The sequence below is a fragment of the Rhipicephalus microplus genome, chromosome 3 (assembly GCF_043290135.1).
Source record: "Rhipicephalus microplus isolate Deutch F79 chromosome 3, USDA_Rmic, whole genome shotgun sequence".
Taxonomy (NCBI): domain Eukaryota; kingdom Metazoa; phylum Arthropoda; class Arachnida; order Ixodida; family Ixodidae; genus Rhipicephalus; species Rhipicephalus microplus.
In genome coordinates this window covers 249,173,228-249,183,063 of record NC_134702.1, presented here as the reverse complement: position 1 = coordinate 249,183,063, position 9,836 = coordinate 249,173,228, and the positions used below count along the sequence as shown (strand labels likewise).

General features: G+C 47.8%; 1 protein-coding gene across 1 annotated transcript in view; it reads right to left on the bottom strand.

Annotated features, from left to right (window-relative positions):
• LOC119159841 (uncharacterized) overlaps positions 1 to 9,836 on the bottom strand; it is a 250,188-nt gene that overhangs the window by 148,152 nt on the left and 92,200 nt on the right. The window lies entirely within an intron of this gene.

The following is a 9,836-nucleotide window of genomic DNA, read 5'->3' as shown; positions in this document are numbered from 1 at the left end:
CTGACTCTGGTGGCACAGTACTGGTATAGATTAGTGATATAGACAACATTTCGTAAAAGCATAAAGAATATTTCCTCCTTTTTCAAAAAAAATAATTAAACCGCATAAAAGCAAGCCATGGCACAATTACAATCACTTTTGTGGAACCCAGCAAAGTGGAAAAAAATAGGAAATTGACAGCTACCCGTTTGAAGCACGAAGCCGCACTGAAATCCATCGTGGCACCGTACTACAAACACGCCATTGGCAACCATTCTTTTTGTTGGCGCACTGCGATCAAAGTGTTTCTGCTTATACGCTCATTAGGAGTTATAAAGCAAAAACGAACTGTCTATTTCTCTCGCGAATCAATACGTGCTGCAACTCCACGATTGACAGAAAAAAAGAACTTTCTTCCAATCGCAAAGTGACTTTCAAGCACTGTCATTTGCATCTCCACAGATTTGGGATGTCTTTGTGCAACATATTTGAGAGCTATATTGTGATATTTGTTCATAAGTTGGGAAAGCGGAACATTTGTGTGTAATGCACCACAGAAAAATCTTGCTGAAAAATAGATCACCAAAACCGACCAGACCAGATTCTTTGAACGTCATTCACGCTGGACCCGACGTATGGTATTGGTATGCAAGAAAGAGACGACAAAACTGTCACGGAAGCGTCTTTACTAAACGTTTTCAGCTGGTGGACCAGCCTTCGTCCGAGTATTGTGACAAGAGTTCATACATGGCTTTAAAAGCTCCTTTTAAAAGCTCCTTGATAACCAGTTTTGACGCATCTAACGCAAATACACCTGCAAGGTACCCACTAAGTCCCAAGTAATCGTATTCTTTTAGAACTTAGAAGCGGCCACTGCGGTTATTTCTGCGTACAAGCACGGTACCCGCTACACATCTGCAAGGCGGTATATGCACATTGCACATTGTTTTTGCGGCGGCTCACGATGAATAGGTGGAATATTATATCACAGTGCTTCTAACTTAGGGCTGTTTCACATGTCACGATTGCAGCGAAAAAATTGTTCCGTTCGCTCCAATCACTCTGTTCGCAACCGTCGCTGATGGCGGTGTCGTTTCACATGGCCTCTGAACGGTCCGTGATTTTCGCTTTAAATTCTTGTCACCACTCATTGTGACAGACACGCATTCATTCATTCACAAAACTTTATTTGTGTCCTGAAGCCCGCTCCTTTCAGACCGACGCGAGCCGCGTCCACGTCGGTACCATCAGGCCGAGTTTTGTGGCGTCATCGTGGACCTTCTGGACTGCCCATAGTTGGTCTTGATAAGACGCGCTCGCACCATCGTCTGCCAGTAAAACCATTGTTCTTCGGGGTCGGCGAGAGTCGCGGGACAGCCCTGAAGCATGTGTGTGATCCCAATGATGTCATCGCACGCGTCGCACTTGTATTGAATTTCACTGTCAGGGAGAATTTTATGTAGAAAATACGGAGTGGGCTAAGTTCCGGTTTGCAATAAACGTAGCGTGACTGCCCGAGCCCTGCTCAATTTTGTTTGTGGCAGTGGGAATTGCCTACGCCCCAAGTAATAATATTTTGTTATGTCGTCGTAAGTGATTAAATTATTTTTACAGCCCCCGGAATGGTAGTGGGCGTCGGGTCGGGTCTGACCGGCACGGCAAGCAAGTCCTCGTGCCAGGTCCTTCGTCACCTCAATGAGGTTGACCCGAGTTTCGCCCAGTTGTGCCATATGCCCAGGAAACCATCGAATTTCACTATCGATAGAATTTACTTTGTTCAAAAGTTTAACCACAGTTCCAGTGACATAGCCCTTGTCGAAGCTCGTATTGCTGCTTTGGAGTTGCCACAGACGTATGACCAATTTCTGTTCCTAATAGCTAAAGCAATCGCGGCTTGTTCCGCAACCGCGGAATTCTTAGTAAGTATAGTCAGTACGTCCTGCACCTCTTCCTGGCTGTCGACCACCACAGCCGTGTAGGCCTCTTGGCCTTTCACCAAGGCTGCGTCTACGACGGCCGCCTGTTGTCCTACCTGTTTGACTTCTTTCAATAAAGCTTTCGCTTTCACTCTTCGCCTGCTGACATTGTGTTCCGAATGCATGTTTCTCGGCAGGGGAGATGTTCTAATCACGTCTCTAAGCCTCGCGTTCAGTTCGACCTCGACCTCTTTTGGGTTCTTCGAACTATTGGGGACTGACCCGATTGCCCTGAGTATCAGCCTACCCGCACGTGTCCTCGTTAGTTTTTCCTGCAGCGCGATCTGTTGCGCTTCAGCCATTTCTTGCCTAGTATTGTGCACGCCTAAGCTCATGAGTTGCTCGGTATACCTAGGGCAACTTTCACTAACTTTCTGATAATGGTGTTGAGCTTGTTCAGCTCGGCCTGCGACCATTGGAGGAGACCTGCCACGTAGGCGAAGTGACAGAGAGCGAAGGCGTGTAGTAGCCTTAAAGCGCTGTCCTCACAGAGGCCCCTGTGTCGGTTGGTGATTCTGTTTAGAAGCCTGAGTACTTGGTCGGTTTTTTTGGAAATATGCTGAATGGCAGTGAGGTTGCTACCTCCCGCTTCTATGTAGAAGCCTAGAACTTTAATTTTTTCGACCTGCTTGATCACAGATCCGTCCTGACAGCGCAAGATAATGTTGGAAGATAATGTTGGGTTCCTCACCAGGGACATATCTCTTGGGTCTTCGACCCCTACCTCGATTTTTTTATAAGCAAAAGTTTTCACTTCGCCGCCGAACAATTTCCCCCCATTTCACCGAGAGTGCTTTCCACAATGTCTACACTCTCCTGAAGATTAGTCTCAGTTTGGCCTATGTTTTCGTTGGTGCTTCGTGTGGTTATATCGTCGGCATATATTGCGAAGTGTGTACCTTCATCCCCTACAAATCCCTCGCAACTCTGGTCATTGCTAAATTAAATAACATGGGTGAGAGCACAGCTCCTTGTGGGGTGCCTCTATTGCCCAGTGTACCCAACTTAGATTTTAGCTCTCCTAGTGTGAGGCTCGCTTGTCTACCACTAAGAAACAACTTGACTATGCGGAAAAGCCTCTCGCCCAGACCCAGCGTGGATAGGACTTTGAGGATGGCCTTATGCTCTATGCGGTCAAAAGCTTTTTCGACGTCGAGACCTAGGAGCGCTCTCGTATGCACTGGGCTAACCTGTATGAACTGGTGCTTGATCAGAGCATGGCGTCCTGAGTCGACAGCTCGGGACGGAAACCGATCATGTTATATGGGATTATGTCATGTTGTTCAACGTGGTGCGTAAGTCTGTTGAGAATGACGTGTTCTATAACTTTACCTAGGCATGACGTAAGTGAGATTGGACGGAGGTTATCTAGGCTGAGTGGTTTACGTGGTTTCGGTATGAGAATAGTATTGGCATGCTTCCATTCCTCCGGATATTCTCCTTTTTTCTATAAGTCGGTAAAGTGATCCGTCAAGTAAATGATAGAGTTATCATCATGACTCATTAACAGTTTGTTAGTAATGCCGTCGGGCCCGGCTGCCGATCTGCTAAAAAGACCATGGAGGGCAGCTCGTACTTCAACCTCAGTGAAATCCCGGTCCATTTCCTCGCCCGGTGATCCAGAGTACTCTATGTGTTCATCGCAATACCCCAGTTGTTTCAGCGGGAAATATTTTTCCGCAAGTTCCTGCATGATTACCTCTTGAGTCCTGGACTGGCTCGCCTGATATACCAGTTTCGCTATGGCCGTTCGTTTGTTAGACCTAGTAATGTTTTCGTTTAATAGGTGTTTGAGGAGGTTCCAGCTACCCCCACGTTTGACTCTACCGTCTGTCTGGTTGCAAGCTTCGTCCCACTGCTGTTGTGTGAGGGTTTGTGAGTGCTCCTCTATCTGTCTAATCAGCAACGCTATCTTTTTTCTGAGCTTTCGGTTCAGTCTTTGTGTTTACTATAATTGCAGGATGAATTGCTTGGCCTCGATCAGATGTGCAAGCCTACTATCCATGGTTTCTATGCTGTATTCCGTTGTAATATTTCTAGTGGCCTCCTGTAGGTCTTCTGCGAGCTGTTTAATCCAGGTCTGGAAGGACTGTTTGCCTGTTTCTGTGGATTCTAACTCTAGTCTTTTTGCTGGGCTCTCCTAAAAAGGTGCCAGTCGGTGCTCCGAAAGGTTCTAGTCTGTTGTTTCGGCCTTACTATACCAACGTGTTTGACAAAGTGGTCGCTACCTATATCTGTGCCTGAATTTTCCCAGATAGCTTCGTTTAAGTTCTTCACAAAAGTGAGGTCTGGTGAAGAGTCTCTGCGCGTGGACGTACCATAGCTGGTGGGAAAAGCCGAATTAGTGATCAGGCTCAGTCTGAAATCTGTGGCGAGGTTCCATTGCCCTTTTACTTTCTTTGTATTCCAAGTGTATCCCCATGCCGGGTAGGGGGCAATAAAGTCACCTACTACTATAAGCGGGGAACTCTTTGCGATGTGAGTACCTTGGTGAAAAGTGTCCTGAAGATGTTTCCTGGCGCTGGCACTGCTGTAAATGTTTAAGCAGAAGATGCTGCGCCCCTTGCCCCCCTGCCTTTTAAATGCGACTTCTTCTAAGGTATACTCAATTTTAGTCAATCCGAGCGGGATATCGGGTTCGATAAAAGGTAGCTTTCTGTCAACGGGGGTTGTTATTCTTTTCCCGCAATATTTTCCTCTACATACTAATTTGTAGCCGCTTCGTTTGTCCTCGTCCGATAAAGTTTCCTGCAGCATAATAAATTTTGGTTTGTCCCCCATTAACCTGATTATTTGACACAGCGATGCCTTTTTGTTGAGGAATCCGCGACAATTCCACTGCCACACACGAAAACTGTGTGTGCTAGCCATAACTATTCGATGAGTTTAGCTTGCTGCCACCCGCCGTCGTTCTTTTCGGAGTACTTCCTGACGGTCCAGAAAGTGAATTTAGACTTTTCGTGTCTTATGGCAACAATTTGTCGTCGTCATTTTTCATTTTGACTTTCTTAATTCTTTTTTCTGTCGTCCACCTCCATTTCCATAGTTTGTCTTCTTTAAAAAGAGTCATTTCCGTAGTCTCTTTCAGTTCAGTGAGGACTGAGAAAACCGAATGACTTTCGGGGCTAACTGCTTTTCTTTTAGGAGCGGGGGAGCAGTCCTGTATGATTAAATATTTTGTCTTACTGGCCTGACTATTAGTGTGCTTGCAGGGCATGGTGGCGTCTTTTTTGAGTCCGATTACCTGTTTGCACAGTTCTTCCTTAGCCTTCTTCAAAACGTTTACCTGCTTAATCATTTGATCTATTCTGGCATCATTGCTGTCAGTCACCGCTGTCACAGCAGTGCTACTAGCGACTCTGACGGTACGTTTTAGTTTATCGGCTCAGGTGATCCCAGTAGCCGGCGTGGCACCAGGCGCTCCGACTTCTGAGCTCTCCGGCACTCCTCTCGACTTGGAGCGACTGTTCTTCCTGAGTAATGAGTGGAATCTGGATCTCGAGCAGCGCCGAGAGCGTGAGCGGTTTCTGGGGCTCATGTGTAGGCTCGGCGTCTTTATGGGCGCCTACGTGGCCGATCGCGACCGGTCGCGTTTCCTTCTGCGGGCCCGTACTACGCAGGGTACTTGAAACCGCTTCGTGCACGCTTTGTCTCTGGTGGGGTGGCTTCCTCCGCAGAACTTGCACGTGGGTGTGCAGATGTGTTTGGCTGGTGGGTTGAGGGATCCACATTTTCGACGCTGAACAGAGTTCGGCGTTGGGCACACGTCCGAGTGGTGTCCTACCTTACAAGTGAAACACACATCAAACTGTTTCCTGTAGAGGCAGAATCTCACCAAGATCGCTCCGTACCACACAAACTTTCGCACGCACAGAGGATGATGACTCAGCCCGAAGTCTTGATGCGGTTTACAGCCAAAGCGAGTGGATTGCGCTCATGCACGATATTTGTTGTTTAGTAGACTGGGAGTCCTTGATGTCGACTCGTCTAATCAAACCTTTGCCAGTGGCAGATGGGGCCGTTTGGTACGCAGCGGCTTCATATTTCGTTTCCACAATCTTAAAGTACTTAATTCTCGCATACCTTGCCGCATTTTCTGGTTCAGGCGTGCTAACCAGGACTATATTTTGCGTGAAGTTGGAGCACACCAAGTGTTTATTTGCCTGCCCTGCTGTCAGGTCGGAAGCCTCGATCACTACACTTCAAATAGCCGTTGTGCTCACTTCGCTCAAATTCAGTCCTCCCCGACGCCGAATTATAATCTTTTGATGCTCCTAGGGCACCTGAGGCATCCTCGAGGCTTTCATAATACGATTCTTGAACGTGCCGGTGGCGTTTTCGGCTCCCCTGCCACCTCTGATGGCGGCGTCTCCACTACACGCTTGCGAGTTGCATGGCGCCACTATGGCCTCTGTGCTGCTCTTCTTTACAGCATGACATGAGTGGCCGGCAGCGAGTTGCCAGCCGAAACACTCCTCGTCGTTCTCGGATACGTCGGAAGCCTCATCGTTCTTACAGGAGTCCGTCAAGTACATTGGGTAAGTAAGCCAGCTGGGCCTAGCAGGCCCTACTTTTCGGTATCGGTTGCTCCGCACGCAGTGGGTTGGACAGAAAAGGTCCAGTAATATTGTCAAAAAATGTTGCCCACCTTGAAACTTGTTATCAGTCAATACTCGGAAACATCACAATTTCGATGAAGTGGTAGAAATGGTCTCACCATCAGAAAGTGGCCACTGGAACAACGAAAATGATGGAGCCGATAGTAAGAGAAATAATGAACCGAATATTTTGCGGAACATTATACAAAGAATCAATGATGTCCATACTGAGCTTTTCTAACGGTCGATCAGGCCACAAAACAGGTTCCGAGGGAGCAGATGAATGTTTTCCCGACTTGTCAGCTGCCTGCCATATGTGGCATTCGCAGACTGCCTGTTTGACCTGCATGCCTAAGGCGTGCCACCAGTAATTATCACGAAGGTTCTGTTTAGGGCGAACAATGACAGGATGCGACTCGTGGGCCAGCTGAATAAGCTTGTGCCGGGAATAAGCAGGAAAAATTACCCACTGATCATGAAAAAGCAAGTCCTCGACGTTAGACAGGCCCTGTCTGACACTCAAATAAGGCAACAATGCAGTTGAAAGAGCACTTTTGGAAGGCCATCCTTCATGTACATATGTAATGACTTGAGACAATGTCGGATAAGTCGCAGTGGGAGACTGAAACTGAGCTTTGGTAATGCAAGAGGTAACTATACCCGGGGAGAACATTCTATGACAATGAAGGGAAGGCTACGGAACCAAAGTGGGCTTGTGCGACCACTGAAGAATGTAGTTCCACAAATTGTATGTGTTTTTGCGGGAAGATAATAAAGAACAGCATTACTTTGTTTCTGCGGGATTTTGTTTAAAAAGAAACACTGCGCAAACCAAACAGATACTATCATTTGTTTTACTTCATGACGTGTCATCCTGCGTTTTTGCTCGTCCGAAAACCTCGCACGTTCTGGGTGCACTGCAGTCAGTGTGGCGTTATCATGTAGTTACTGTGAACGGTAACGCAGGGATTGCTTGTGTCGTAATTCTAGTCTAAATTCATTTTGAAATGCACAAGATCGGCCATTACCAAAACAAACACGTCGACTCTATTTCGGCGGCTTGGCCGGACCTGCCCTATTTTGACGGGTCTCGACCAAAAATCGTTCCCGCCGCTGCGATCATAGCGAAAATTTCCAACATGTCGGAACTTCGCCGCGGGCCACTGCGGCGGAATCGAACTGTCCTTTTTTTCGCTGCGAGTGAATTCGCAGCCTGAAAATCGCTACTTTTTGCGTCATGTGAAACGGCCTTCAGGTAGGAGGTCTCCTGATTCTAAGAGTTTTCTGGCCTCAGTGGCTTCATTGGGCCTGTTAAAAAGATGACGTTGTTGGTCCATGTCTTTTCAGGCTACCTTGGCCTTCCACGTTTCGAGGTCTTCGTTTGTTGACTTGTTTTACAGCAATTTTGGGAAGGCTACGTGTCTGTGTTTATATTCTACAGACACGTGACAATCAGGTTGAGCAAGTTGTTAGATACGATAGAAATGAGGATAGTAAATTCATTTAACAATATTAGAGGCTGTGATTGTGAGTAATTGTTGCTCAGTAGTCTTCTATTACTGGTGATGCCAGCTTCATTCAAATATGATGGTGGGTACTGTCCGCGTTCTGAACTTTGATGTCGTCGCATGTTGTAGCTTTGTTGTAATGATACCACTAAAGACAGCCGTGTTTATATTATTGTGCACTCAAGTCACAATTCTGTTTAATCTTGAAACCATTGTAAATCAATATGTACCCCTTCATTTTGTACTCTAGATGCTTGTTGGTGGGTGTGGTAATAGTGTAAGACTACAGCCTTCTATAAAATAGGCCGGAAAGGACGACGATGGCATGCGTGAGAGAGACGCTCACGAAACGTCGCCGGGCAGCGAGAACGTGGCAAGCCAGCCAGAGCGCCGGACGTTCGGTCCGAGAGTCTACAGAGATCGAGCTGGTGCGACCAGACCAGTCGCGACGAGCTTGGTGTGTTCCGGGAACGAGCAAGCGTTACGGGCTAGGTTAGCAGCTGTCCCTGTGAGGCTAGAGCGTGCGGTGCCGATCGTGGCCTTGGTGCCGGCTAGATCGTGGCCTCGGTGCCACGTCGCAAGGTTCCGGCACAGGCCGAGCTGACCCTCTTCTGGAGTCAAGATTGTGGCCTCGGTGCCGCGTCTCAAGGGGCCCGGAAAAACGCGAGCTAAGACCATGGTTGTGGTGACACGCTCGAGTGGGTCGTCGCCAGCGTGGGCCTGTACGTTCCACGATGAGCAGGTCTTAGTCTACTCGAGCTTTTGCGCACGACTTCATCAACGGAACTGTCCATTTCGTGCTGGAATCGTCGTTACCTCTGCGGTACTGTGAGCGACACTCGACAGACCTATAAGTCGGGGCGCACCCATTCTCTCACGTGTGAGTTAGGACTTAACGGATATTTGTATTGTTAAGGGATTCACTGTGTATGTAATTATCCTCTGCCAAGTTGATTAGTATTTTTTTTGTTCATGACTTGGTTTTGCTGCATCTGAGCGCCAAGAATTGATATAGATTTAAATGTGGGGTTTAATGTCCCAAAACCACCATAATAATATGAGAGACGCCATAGTGGAGGGCTCCGAAAATTTCGACCACCTGGGGTTCTTTAACGTGCACCCGAATCTAAGCAAACGGGCATACAGCGTTTCCGCCTCCATCAGAAATGCAGCCGCCGCAGTAGGGATATGATCCCGCGACTCTCGGGTCAGCAGCCGAGTACCTCAGCCACTAGACCGCCGCGGTGGGGCAAGGGCTGTTGAAAATTATAAAGAACACGAGAAGTAGTGATATCATCTCAAATATTAGACTGGCGTTCAGACTAAAGAAAAGGAGGATGGGTTGGCTTTGCCATGGGCATGGTGGTTCGTCCTTTCCTCAACATTTTGGTCCCAAAACACGGGAGGAAAGACTTTTGGAGCTGAGATGAAGTGTACTTCTCGAATTTCGACCATAGTCGTAGCCTCGAGGACTTATGTGAAGCCACCGTCGCTAAAGCTGATGTGCGAGGCCTAACCATCGCTGTGACCTGGGAGTGCGACTCCGGTTGCAACTAAGAGTACTAGGAGCACCCATTGACTGACGTGAGTGCAGGCATCGTCTGGAGATTCACGAGACGGGAGCCCTCAAGCTTACTTCGGCTCCATCCTGACTCGCCCTTCAGGATGGTGGCCCGATATTCACAAGTCAAGGCAGTCTATTTATCAACGACGTGCATCTTTACATTGCAGCCCCGTGAGTGCAGGCATTGTCTGGAGGCTCGTGAGACAGGAGC